Raw genomic sequence first — 14,807 nt, forward strand, 5'->3', positions numbered from 1 at the left:
CTCTAGAAATTCCTCCGGACCAGATGTTTGTTTCGTTTGGAGGACCTTTCCTAGGAAATCTATGTGATTTATGGAAGGTCCTTGAAATCATGGAAGATACGCTGGGAGTATCCGAAGACATCTGGTTGCCATATTGCCAGCGGTGTGTGGCCTCGGCTAGGTAGTGTTACGCGACGTAACAAATAAATAAATAAATAATTTACAGACGAATTGTGAGTCGTTGGTACAAATGTAAGTTGCGGAATAAATACTCGATAAATTCTCGGAGAAACTCTGTAGATCACTTTGGTACTCGTTTACACACGTTGATGCTCTTCGATACTGTCCGATAATTCCGTCGCTCGCGGTCGCATCCGTTTATCTATACTGGTCGGGGGAAAACCGGAAAATTTGAATTCGTCTACGTTTGACGGTTGTATGTAGCGGCGACATTGTTTTGCCCGGAGTTTATTCGTTCTTACATTACTTGTAACCTAACGGTCTTGAAACTCCGAGGTAAAACAACAACAGGATTTGAATTGACTCGTGTGCCGCTACAACGCCAGTTCTGAAATATTAGTCGCTATACGAAACAATATGAAACAATTTCTATTTTATTTATATTGTTGTAGTGGTATGAAATAGCTGTGTGCAACTTCAATCAATCTGAAAATGCCACTGGAATCGAGATAAATGGATTGTTCGATTGGACGGTCGTTTCGTTAATGACCGCGAATGTTCAAAATGAGGGTCTTAACCTTCAAGGAGTGCGTATTTTGTCGTTGTACATAAAAGCGTATAGTTATTAATTACACTACAATATTAAAATTGTGTAAATGCTGTAAATGAGCAACGTAGAAAAACCATATCGTATACCGAATCGTCCCAATGCAACAATATTTTAGTTACACACATACATTCTTTTTAACTGTTCTTACGCTTTAACACTTTGACTGCCACGCTGAAATCACATGTTTTGCTCAGGACGCCACGGGAGTATTTTTATTATTCAAAGCATATAATCGCAAAATAATAATAAATTGATTATGTAAGACAACATTCTTCCCCAATAGAGCGTTTATCTTATTGGTGGTCACGGACGACAACTGTGGCCCAACAGTAGATAGCGACATAGTATAACAAGACTTCGTTTATATCAACAAATCACTCGCATTCGTTACTTCGTCGTAAACAAAACGTCCAGAATATATTGTTGAAACGTGTAGAAGATACTAGTAAACAGTATTTGCTCATTCTATATATATATGTCGGAGGCAGGTTGGCACTTGGGCGTTCGACGAACCTTTACTTACTTTACCGTCGCGAATGTAGCCAATCTCTATCAGTACGAATGTGGACACTACCGGAGGCTACGAGTAATGGTAATAGGATAGTCGGGATGATGGCGACAGCGAATTCAGGTTCGACAACGAATCCACGGCCCACGGGAGGACTCGTATCCACGTGCTACTCGATTCAGGTAACTTCCCGATAACTCAATCGTCCAACGACTCACTAACTGACTCCGTCAATCCAAAAGAGGCTGCCCTTATATACTCCTGTCCCCGCTTCTTGGGTTGATCTTTGTTTGAAGGAGAGCCATATAATCATTTCATACCTCTGTCAGGTGCATGTCCCTCCCGTGACCGTGGCTACGTCCGGTGACCTGCCATGTCACTTCGAGCCCAAACCCATCGTCATAAAGTCAAATTGGAACATTAAGACTATTTCTTATTTTTATTACTTAAAGGCGGTTATAGTAAAAATCTGGACTAGTGTATTGGGGTTTGTCCCAACATTCCGGACGGGAAATTCCGCTGTCTTTCCTTCTCCGACATAATGAATGAATATCTGATGAAAATCTTTTTCGCTATACGACTGCATTTGTTTGTTATATGCTCGCTGGAGACATCGAGAAGGTTCCAATCGTTTTGCTAGGCAATTTCTGTCAAAAGTTTGTTGTATACTCTTTGGAAACATCGAGAAAGATCCAAACGCCGTTACTAGGCAGTTTCTGTCTGGAGATTGATTCAACGGAATACAACGTGTGTCCCATTATATCGACATCTCTAAAGTACAATTCTATGTGATTTCTAGGGAGAACAATACAACCGATCCACACCTTCATCAGGCAAAACGTTTATCCCGTGACTGTGGCTACGTTCGGCGACCAGTTGTCACCTCGAACCCACTTTCGCTTTCACAAATATCAGACAATTACAAATGACAATTGCTTAATTACAATTATGATAAAATCTAGGCTAAAGCACTAGAAGGCTTCCTCAAAATTGCAAAGGGAAGGCTCCGGTTCTCCTTTCATCTCCGACATATATATATCAATAAAAAAAAATGAGAACAAATCTTGCATCTAACGGTGCATCCACATCTTTGAGGGATAACCTACGGATATTATTATAAACACACCTTAGAAAATAATCGTAAATGCTGCTTTATAATCACATAATTGAAGATAGAAGTGTGCACAGACATTACTGATATATATATATATATATGATATATATACCCTCCATCCTTGTTGCATAGGTATGCAAATAGAATATATATGTCGGAGATAAGAGGACACCGGCGCCTCCCCTCTGAAACTTCGAGAAAATCCATAAAAATTGTAACTAAAATCTACAGTTGTAATTAAACAATTTGCCGTCATTCTACCCAATTGTATTTGTTTGTGACAATGAGCTTGGGCTCAAGGCTACAATCAGTCACCGAACGTAGCCGCGGTCAACGGGACGAACCTTCCGTCTAACAAAGGTATGGAGTAATTCTATAGCTCTCCTTAAAAGAAATATTTGTAGCGGCACGCGACAGTAAACATTCCAACGGTTTCTGTCCCGTGACTCGCCACACGCAGATCCTATTCTTCGGGTATGATGGTTACCAGATGCCGACGCGTCTCCACAGTACGTGATCAGCTAGCCCGAGGGCCGTTATAAACACTAAGATCTAGTTACCTATAGTCCTTCAAACAGACAGTCTTTGCCCCAATTACGGGAAAATAGGGGAGACCTATTTTTCAACGAGCGGCGTCTCCCACTAGCAACTTTCCCTCGAGGGCGGCTAGCATCTTTTTCTAACTACCGATATGGAGATTGACCAATTAGCAGCAACATCAATTTCCCTTACTTTTCGGACGTAGGCTATCCCCGACAAATCCGATGATCTCGTGTCCTTAGACACATCCCATCATAGTTTTCCTCTGTGGCATCATCAGGACGGAAATTCATTCCTTCTTGCGATCTCATCGACGAAAAGAGTAACGCCTTACGACCAGTGAATATTACGCTCCGACTTAGATTTTGTGAGCACGTTCATCTATCATCCCGTTGACCGCGGATTCGTTATTGAACCTAGGATCATTGTCATTAGTTTCTCGAGTATCTAATTACCACGGTTAATTGTCCAGTTCTATGAGAATCGTATTTGCACTAGTCAATGTCTTCTCTATTGCATAACGACTCGTGTTATCCAAACGAAGATTCGTTTCACGCCCCAAACCCTAATTCTAATGTAAACCCGACATATATATTCTTAGTAATGCTAAAGCAATATAACTAATAATTTGTAAGGCACTTAGTTCCCATTTCTTAAAACTTCTAATTCTATGTTCATAATCAAGAGAGTTTATTGTACATTACAAGTACATTGTAAGAGATTGTACATTATTAATGATTTCTGGAGCGTTTTCAATTTTTGTTAGGATTTCTTTTAGACTGTCATTTAAGGGTAAAACTATAGTTTTGAGATTTGTTTTGTAAGTTATATTGGTTTTTTCTTCTCCTATTCGCATGTGTTCGTGACCATATAATCAATCGCAAGTTTCAGAGTTATAATAGTGTAATATAATAATGAGTTGTTTTCTATAGTTATGGCTTGATGTTCCTTTCCACATATAACATTAATTTGCGTTGGTTTTTCGGGTATGGCTATGTAGCGATTACTAAGTTTTAACGAGATAAAGCTAAAGCCTTTGATTTTATAGATAACAATTTGACAATGTTTTTGTGGTGTGTATTTCTTTGAATTCTCGTCCATGGGTATTTGGGGGAATCCTGAGGATAAGTCTAAAGCGGAGAAATATTTTACGTTTCCTAGTTGTGAGCGTATATCGCCAATGTCAGGTGGTGGATATGCGTCTTGCTCTGTTAGTTCGTTTAACTTTCTACAATTAATTACTATTCGCCACTTTTGTTTCCCTGATGTATCGATTTTCTTTGGAACGACCTAGACAGGAGAGTTATAGGGAGAGTTAGAGGGTTCTATAATCCTTTTGTTTAACATTTCAGTCATCTGTTTATTTATTTCGGTTTTATAATGTTCGGGAGGACGGTAGAATTTTACGTTGATGATCTTATTTTCTTTTAACGTAACGGAATGTTTGGCAAGAGATGTACATGATAATGTTTCGCTGTCTAAATTAAATAAGTCCATGTAATAGAGAAGAATCTTTTCCATAAGTTCCCTAAGAGGCTTTTCTATGTGCGATAGTCGAATCAAAGATTTGTATTTTTTGATTTGATCTACAGGGTTTGTATTTTCAATAATGTAAGAAATTTGAACTGAGGACTTACCATCATTAATGAAGCGTACTGGCGTTGGCTTTCCTTCAACGTATACAATTTCTTGAACGGTTTCTCCTGGTACGAGGATTGGTTCTTGCTGCAGCAGAAGGGCGTTTATTATCTAATTTCAATGTTTTATTGGAGAGTTCGAATCGATATTGATTTAAACCGGGTAAGCCTAATATGCCGTCTTCTATAATAAGGAAATTATCATCTACTAAGGAAAATTCTATCTCTTTGTTGAATAAATTTAGTATAATTTTGGAATTGGTTTCGTATTTGGAATGTCCCATGGAGAATTTCTTTGTGTCTGGTATTATTGTTCTTCCTGGGTAGCATCCTCGTTTAAGCAAGTTGATTCCTGTCAACGAGAAATCGCAATCCTGGTCGTCCTGGTAATTGTAGTCGTATTGTGGGTAATCTTCCTGCGATAGCATTGTTAATTCTGATTGTTTTTGAATATGGTTTATTCCTGGAGGGGCCTTTGTTCGAGGCGGTATTCGAAAATTCTGGCATTGATTGGCAAGATGTCCCAATCGATTGCATTTGAAACATTTCGTTTGTGTCCTTTCGTTTAATGGTCGGTTCTCAAGCTTTGTAAAATTATTCATTCTTGATTGAATGTTTTGTGTGAATTGATTATGTTTGTGTTCGTAATCGTGAAGCGGTTACCTACTGGTTGAGACGTCTGGTTACGATAAGATGGCGGAGCGGTTGTTTATCGCGTCATCTGTCTGCGAGCGTTGTCTTCGCGGAAGTGTCTTTCCACGTCCATTGTTTTTGTTTCTGCGTCGATGATGTTTGGGGGGGGGGGGATTAGCCAATACCTCTTGTCCTATTTCTGAACGAAGGCCTCTTACATAGTCAGTCACAGAGTCCACGTATAGTCGATTGTTCATCGCTCGTCGAGTTAGTTCGTCTTTATATCCATTGCTAATGTTGTATTGAAGTTTGCTAAAGGCACGTCGAAATCTAATGTTATAATTTTGCACGTTTTCGGTTAATCCTTGCCTTATTTCTCTTAATTGATCTTGGTGTTCTCTTACTGATGCTTTAATAGCCTCCGGACAAACAATAAAGACTAAGTAAAGTGTTAAAGAATAATTTATTCAACCGTCTTCTATTCACGTCCGGTAAAGCACTACGCGCGATTCTAACTAGCATCGTAAACTGGTGCCCCTATAGAAACTATGGGTGTTTCAATACTCAATCTTATCCAGTATCACATCTGTAAGGTGCTTCACGGTAAGATCTCTTCAACTCTTGATCTAATCAAGGTGATCAATAAAATTCTAGTCATAAAGCAGGATGTGCCGAAGACGGCAATAAACACGCAGTTCGGATTATTTAAATTCCTATGCATGATCGTTGGTCTTAAAGATGCGTTTAAATGGCCTTGTTCGACCGTCCTCGTGATCGCAAGGAAGCGCGCTCAGTCAGTTCATATGAGATTTTATATAATCTGTAATAATTTGTACGTATGTAACTGGGTTGGAATTGTTCATAAGGAAAGCCGTTGTTGTTGAGGGAATGTTAGGTTGGTATGATTACTAGTTCTTACATGCTAAGTTGGTACGACTTCTAATGACGCTCCTTTGTTTTAGGTGTCGACCACGTGTTAATTATCTAAGTGCATCCGACGTGTTCATACGGCTGTACATGGTGGTGAAATACAGAACATAAAAATTGAATGTGTGTGAATCAATTAAATATCAAACTCCAAAACCTGTTTAATAACAATTGTTAAAACAAAATTTCTTTTATAAAATACTATTGTAAAGCACGACATTGTGGGGAAACCTTACCATGAGTATTTCTTGATGTATTTCTCAAAAGTGAACATTAATGTTAATATTAGGTATATCCTTTCTTTCTGTTAATAACACATTTCATTTTGTATGAGGAGTTTCTGGTCTGAACTCAAATCAGCATTTACGTTAAACATCCTGCGATACGAAGGAGACACGCGACCAGAACGAAGCGTCGATTTTTGCGGTCAAAATTACAAAACTTTTAATCACGAAAACTTCATCTTCTGATATGTATATCACATATGTATATATCTCGATATTGAATATTACCTCATCGATAGTTACATTGTACTATAAACTTATTATTTCTGTTCAACATTATCATACAATTTCCATAGTTAACGTGAAAAATATAAGTTTGTGTCGAAAGTTTGATTATCACTATGTACACACCAATTTATAAATAATAGCATTATAAATTATAAAATTAATAGATAAAGTGCAAGAGTGAAGAAATATGCTTGAAGGAAAGGAAAGAAAGGTAGAAAAGGAATAAACATCTCACGGCTCTCACGGCTTCTCAACTAACGAATTATGATAATTCACGCATCGAGCTCCACAACCTAATTCGTTATGTACAACAATAATGTAACGTAAATAATTTTAGCTAGGCCCACTCCGGCCTTTTACGGGAGCGTAAAGCTACGTTATTCTTCGACGTGCGATCCTAAGATGCGAGTTGTAACGATCTGTGGAATGGTTTGAGTTAGAGTCTGCTTAAGCGTGGTAGACTGGACAGAGAAAATCATCCTCTAGCTTAAGAACCCACTCTTGCGTATACCCTTTTTTATATCTTCTTTCATTAATTCTTTTACCTTTTTTCTATTTAAAATCGTAGTAATTTTAGTTTTGTTTTGTAGCTTATGTTTTAACGTGAAATAGAATCTTTCTTAAATTATACCGCTCAGAGAAATCGATTAGTTTGTGTTTCTTTCCATGATAGGTTTTTAAGCAGACAGATAAAATCTATTGTTGTCTATTGGCAATTCTGAGTGTAGTGAGGTCATATTTGAAGATCTCGAGAAATTAGTGAATGAAGTTATTGCAAAACATTCCGAGAAGAAATAAGTTTTAGATGCTCGTAGTATTAAATTATTAATTCTAAAAAATTATTTACTTTTTATTTGCATTATTATCACTTGGCGTCTCAGCATGTTATACACTGATATATTATACACTGCATGAATTCATATAGCAAAATTTCGTATATTTTCAGCTTCTGCTGTGCAGATTTATGTCCAAATCGATTTCTTTTTCAAGTGTGCAATTATGGCGTCTCTACTCAGTTTTGTCATAAATAACCTAAATTTCCTGTTTGAAAAGTTGTATTACTTTATCTGATTGTTTCTGTGCTCGTTTCGACTCTGCTATTATCATGTCTCTGTCTGCTGATGAATATACAGTTTGTTTACCATTTATTACTAGTGTGTCCTATCCAGCGATTGTTTTTCTCTAACATCTACTAAACAGACATCTACTAAGAAATACACCTTCAAGGTGTATTCCAATCCAGTTGGCAACCCTATCTCTTGTCTATTCTGTTAGATATCATCATATCCGGAAGTGTCTTGTTTATTCCGTTATTTGCACCTATAACAGTCGGAAAAACTTCTGGATTGTAACATGCAAGTAACCATTATTGCTCCGGTGTTACCTACATCTGATGTACAAGGCTGCAGCTTGATAAAGTGAGTGGTTTTATATAAGAATAGGATGAGCGATTTTGAATCGACTACAAGTAATCTTGATGGAAATATTATTGAGCAAGTTATGACAAGAAATAAGAGATCTCATACTTTTTCACGGAGACGTCCATTATTAAAGGTAGTCTACATAAAATTCAGCTCCAATCTTGCAACACTGGCTTTATTATCAAGCGGTTTGATAGAAGTATTTCTGGTGACAAGCTTAGGTCAATTTGTGTCACACTTAAATTGTCAGAGACTCTTTTATTAATTTTGAAAAACAGATCAAATTACTAGGGTTCAGTCAGAGCTTCGCAACACCAAACGATTAAACAGCGTGCGTTTCTAGACACCATGGAAACCAAATTGCAGGTTACTAACGATGTGTCAAAATCAATCCAATATATTCGGATCCCTCACAGGATTCTTCCGGTTACTGGTAAGTCAAAATACACCATCTCCATCCATTAGTGCATAACCAAAATGTAATGGTTTTTATAGAAAGTTATAGTAGCTGTAATGTGGAACTGCTTGTTCCCCACGTGCGTACGATGTGATTGCTCTCATGAAAACATGGTTTCATTCTGATGTATTAACCTCGAAGCTTAGCTACTCTTGCTGCGAGTATGTATTTCGCTGCAAGTATGTACTTGCTTGCTGTATTTCGTTGTGGTAGATCTGTGACGGATCGGTACCAACAGGACGCCGACAGGTCGAGGCATCAACGCGGCGCAACATCTCCCGGGCGCTCCGCGGGTACCAACCGCCAACACCAGACGGCTACTACGACGACGAGTCTGTCTATCTCGCTAGCGGTCGAATATACGAGCGCACGATACAAATACCGCGCCTAGCGAGACTAGGTCTACGTCTAAGGTAGGGACTACCGGGCATAGCCTTACTGACGAGTCCACCGGTAGTCCCGGGACGGAACGCCCATTCCCTTTTCACACGGCAGGGCTATAACACTGCCAAAGATCTTTTCTCACTAACAACTTCTCAAGAGATGGTGGTGTTTTAATTGCTGTTAAAAGCTCATTTCGTTCCTTAAGTACACACATTAATATCCTTGTTAGGATTCTTTGTAGATCAACATGTGCTTCTTTCGCGGCAGTTTGTTTTCCACCCACATCTTCTCTATTTGTATATTCCGATATCTCATATGGCGTTATTGAAATCGTTGACTTGTATCCCGATCGTATGTATAATACTGTACATACTAGATGATTTTAATTTGCTTCATGCCACGTGTAACGGCCAAATTCCATCAATTGACCCCGAGGCAAACTCGAATATAGCAACATTCTTAGAATACTTAGTTCTCAACCTAAATTTTTGTCGTTTATTTAAAAAAAATCAATCATTGTAAGTTTTGCCTTGATTTATTTTGAGCTAGGGATAATAAGACTAGAAGAGCTGCCTTATCTTCTTTTACTTTACTGTGGTTTTTAAAGGTTGTAAAGTTTTGCATGGATTTAACATCTTACTCTTCGCCTAGCAATTATATAACCTACAGATATGATCTCAGACGTGGCGCTTACTCCGAAAAATCGTGCGCAATGGTCTAAATTCCATCGCTTGGGATGACATTCTAATGTTAATATTAATCATGGTAATGCAGTTCGTATATTATATGACCATTTATATTTTACCATAGATTTGTTTATGCCTAAATTCTATATAAAGAGTTCCACTTTTCTTAAATGGTTTTTGTCTTCGACTCCTTAAGCTCGGTTGACAAAGAAATGTGCGTACCAAGTATACCATTCGTATATGAATTCGTATGAGGATTTCATAATTTTTTCTATCGAGTTCGATCTCAGTTAAGGCGCTGTCTAGAATTGTTACACGCTATATTCCCGCAACACTGAAATATTAATCCGTGAAACCAATAATATTAAGCCATTTTGCAGTTTCGTAAACATTATTTGCAACCTTCAAAGTGTAGTTTGATCAAATACGTAGCTTGATAATGAAAAAGCAAATGATGCCTAATCGATGAGTTTTCTTTTTTGACTAATTCACTTAGGAGGTGTGATCCTACAAAAAATTTAAGATACGGATAGCTAATATCTATATCTTCAGATTTATTAAGAATATTTCCAATATATGTCGATGTAGAACATATTACAGTATAAGGTTTTGTCCAAGGACTTCTTGGATATGCTGCAATTCAGCATGAATTCTTTTTCACCGCTGAATACAACTTTTCTTTAATTAAAGCATCCTACACTAGGGACACGTCTACAGGGGGAACAAAACGATTTATAGACGGGAGATCATTTCGGACAGTATCGGAGGATAAGATTTTACCCTTGTTAAGAAAAGGAACAAAGGAAGCTAACGATCCCTTTATTCCAAAAAAAGCCTGGCGAGAAGTCCAGTTAACTAGAACAAATATGCTGATGAAAGTGAATTAGATATCGACATACCTTTGGAATATTCCGAACATAGTCGATCATAGCACCCCAATGGCGGTAAAAACAAAAAGAATTAAGGAACCATTAACCCCTTCCCGTACCATTTAGTTCGACGAAACTCGGACCCAAGCGGTAGACGCGCGCTAAACAGACCAGACTGATGCTCATAAACAAGAACTAACATTCAGTCACGATCGTAACGGGCAAAAAAACAGTCCGCGAGCTCGACTTGTTATGTTTACGTTTGGCCCAAGTATCTGGTCGCGAGCCAGACTCGCGATATTTACGTTTGGGCCAAAATCTTCATCGCGAGGCTGACTCGCTAAAGTACGGGAAAGGGTTAATCATATCGGCTATGAGGAGGCAGAAAAATATAAAAGATGTTACGAAAAGGAATGACGAGGAAGAAAGGAGATCCTCGCAATCAAAAAGAGAAATAGAATACTTCATCAAACAAGTGGAGGTGGATGTGTTCATTAATACACTAATCGAAGTGATCTTAAACACAAACAAAATAAATACGAGGTTCCACTTATTATCCAAAAAAGATCCGAAAATAACCAATCACTAAAAATAACAGACATATAAGTGGGTAAAAAAGAGGGGTAAGAGGGGACACATCGGTCAAGGAAACGGTTATTCATAGAGAGCTGGTGGTAAGTCAAACGTCGCACCCTAAAACAGAATATAGTAGCTACTAAATACAGACTGAGGCGTATTGTGTTGTCCGTGATACTTATAGCTGCTGGCTGTAGATGTCGTTGCTGGGGTACTGCTATTTTTCTTCTAACTTAGATGCACGGAAAAAAATCGGACTCCGGTCGCCAGGATTCGAACCCGGGTGCCGAACGTTCGTAAGCTAAGGCGGTAACCACTGCGCTGCCGTCGTCCGGTACTAGTTACTGTCGAGTGGTGGTATTTGTTGTTGAGTGTCGCCACAAGACTGATATACAAAGGAAAAAACACTACCAACTCAGTAAAAGAAAACAGACCTTTGCAGCGGAAGACAAAGAGGAGGAATTTAATGAAAAGAGCAAGAAAAGAAGATTTGGCATACGCGGACGTATCAAAATGAGCACCGAAAAAGATGACACCCAGAAGGAAGACAACAGTAGCGAGATTAACGAATAGAAAGTGCAAATAGAATATCAATATCAACCCAAAAGGGACATTAGAGAAGCAAGAAGTCAGCGAAGAATCCACAATAGACCGGAGGCAATACTCGTTGAGGTCGAAAGAGAAAGAGAATGGCCCGAAGCCTATAGAAAGCTTATAGGAGCTAAGGAAGCTCTCAGGGAAACAACAGGCTAAAGCACCAGCGAGTGAAATATCTGAGAAAATGAAAACGGTTACAGAAAACCGGGTACAACCAACACCACTATAGACTATGGTGTTACTGGAAGTAAAAAACATTGATCCACTGACGAGCAAAGAAGAGCTCAGTAGCGATATTTGTCGAAATTTAGACATAAGTAACGCGAACTGAACGCCAAGACACTACGGAGAACTCTATGGGGAACAGACCATAGTTGTTATCCCCACATCAACTGTACCTGCTGATTATAACACTCTAAAAATCAGAACGGGGTTAACAATAACAAATATAAAAATTTTGCCGAAAATCAGTAGATGTTTTAGGTGCCATAAAATTGGACACACTTCAAACCGGTGCAGATAAGTCAGCCCAGGAAAGGAGCTCTGCAGGAAATGTGGAGGTAGGGACAACAATAAGGCATATTGTAATAACGAATCGTACTGCACCATGTACAGTGTACAAGGATCAACAAACAAAAGGCATGTCACTGGGTCATTGGCGTACCCTATATACAGAAGAGCGATGAAGGAGGGGAATATTAGACCAAAAAGATAGAGATCTTGCAGATCAATTTAAATCGCTGCAAGTTGGCGCAGGATTTAATGTACCAATACGCTTGTGAAGTCAGAGCAGTATTGTTATCAACTCTGAACCAAATAAACAACAGACGTACTGATACAAGGACACAAAAGGAGACGCATCCATATAGGTTATGTTATTTAATGGCACATAACCGTGTGAAGATACCATAATTCAAGAACATGGTGTGGTGGGAATAAGAATAGGAGAATTTGACTGTGTGAGTAGATATTGTTCCCCAACATCAATAAAGATAACTATTACAAATATGTTAATAAACTAGAAAGTTTAATTAAAAAGATATGTCAAAAACAAAGAAAAATAATTGTTGCTGCCGATTATAATGAAAAAAACAGCAGCGTGGGGCGGAGATAAAACCGACAAAAGAGGTAGAACCTTAGCTAGGGTTAGCTAGGCTTTATAAAAGGATAAACATCCGACAAATTTTTAATATTTCAGGTCACCTTTATGCATTATATGAATTTTAAAATACGACAATCAACAGAAATTGGGGTCATTATAAATTTTCGACAGAGGCCTTTGATCCAGATAGGTTTATTAACCCTTTGCACTCGAGGACTTTTTCGGCCGAAAATATAATTTTATAATATTAATTTCTGTATTTTTTTGTATGATAACTTATAAACCATTCACCAAGATGTATTCTTGATATAATTAATCTCATTTTTAACAGTTCAAAATCAAGTTCATCTTCATTTGAGCTAATTTCACTTCCGAAAACCACTTTTTTAGGGTTTCTAAACTATAATACTTTTGCCACGATCGTCGAATCCGAACTAACGTTGGAGACGTTGTTTCCATACCATAATTGAACCATAGTTTCGGAGGGATATGAGATTAAATATTTTATCTGCATTTTAAAGTCTAACACTTTACACTTCCTAACAAAGTACACAAAGAGCCAAGGAACTAATTTACGAACCAATATTGCACTCTCATCAATTGGAGATGTCAAAATCTAGCATAAACAGGGACTATCGCCTCTCGCTCGCCACTGGAATTGCAGCACGGAATGCTGTGGTGACTGAAATTCGCCTCTTGAGTGCAAAGGGAAAAAAAGTCTTCCCATTAAGGGTTAAGAAGAACGAAAACTAATTGTAGAACAAGGATATAGCCTCATTTTGAAAAATAGTGAATAAATTGGAGAGGTTGCCCAAAAAACCTGTACTAAACTTAGTCAGCAATGTGGAGGATCTTACTAAGATATGTAAGCAGAAAAAAGAAACTGAAAATATTAATTCAAAAAAGCAGAGAGCATGGAAGGAATTCGTTGCAACCTTAAAATGGAATCCATGGGGTAAACCCTATAGAAGCATTATAAATAAATTAAAAAACAAGAAACCAATAGTTAACTTGAACTCAAATAAAATCAATAGCATTATAAATACACTTTTCACCACAAAAATAAACATAACTGCCAAAGAAGAGAGACGGGATGGCAAATACGAGGAAGTAACAAGCGACGATGTATATGTCACCGTCCAAATGGAGGAATTAGCGAATGCCATCAAACAATTAAATTCTACAAAGGTCGTTGGCGTAGATGGGGTTCCTGAAACAACAATTAAATTATTATTTGAGCGCGAAGCTCACAGCATACTAAGCATGATTAATACTATACATAAAATAGATAAAATACATAAAAAATGGAAAATTACCAGAGTAGTATTGGCAGCAAAATCAGGAAAGGATCCCCTCCTTCTTACTTTCTATTGCCCCATAAGTATCCTACCTGCAATGAGCAAGGTAGGGGAAAATACTTTTAAATTCTCCATTGAGAAATAATTGAAGCAGGATCTATATCACAAAAACCAATATGGTTTCCGCAGATGTAGGAGCATGGTCGATGCCATCACACAAGTTAGCAAATTTGCAAATTTCTGAAGAAAGAAAAATTTAGTATGTATCCTGATGGCTGTCAACATTAAAAATGCTTTGCACATCCTTCGATGGGATACATTAATTAACAAAGCCAGGCAAAGAAAACTTCCAGGAAACTTGTTGACATTATTATTTGATCACCTGAAGGATGGAGAGATTATAATTAAAAGCATAAATAAAGAATTTGAAAGTAATGTCCACGCAGGAGTCTCACAAGGTTCTATAGCAGGACAGTTATTATGGAACTTAGTGTACAATGGACTTCTTAATAAATTTGCTACTCTAAAAATTTTTTGAACTGTAGCCTTTGCAGACAATTTGGCAATTTTAATGGACTTCAATAAAGAAGAAACCATAGAAAATAAACTAAATATGATCATAAGTAAAATTATGACTTGGCGTAATAACGCTGGATTGCAAATTACGAAAGAAAAAGCAGAGATTATTCTATTGACTGGTATGCGAATATCTAAGATAATGTAAATATTATAAATACGTCAATTACTACAAATAGACTATTAAGTACTTGGAAGTAG

The 14,807-nt window shown here is 37.7% G+C and overlaps 1 long non-coding RNA gene across 1 annotated transcript; it reads left to right on the plus strand.

The window, feature by feature from the left end:
* The first annotated feature begins 5,435 nt into the window (after positions 1-5,435).
* Positions 5,436-6,250, plus strand: LOC117240731. Its single transcript, XR_004494779.1, has 2 exons — positions 5,436-6,096; positions 6,164-6,250. It is a non-coding gene; the product is annotated as an uncharacterized LOC117240731 (long non-coding RNA).
* Positions 6,251-14,807: the final 8,557 nt, after the last annotated feature.

Source organism: Bombus vosnesenskii, unplaced genomic scaffold (genome assembly GCF_011952255.1).
Source record: "Bombus vosnesenskii isolate JDL3184/JDL3185 unplaced genomic scaffold, Bvos_JDL3184-5_v1.1 scf7180000014854, whole genome shotgun sequence".
NCBI lineage: Eukaryota > Metazoa > Arthropoda > Insecta > Hymenoptera > Apidae > Bombus > Bombus vosnesenskii.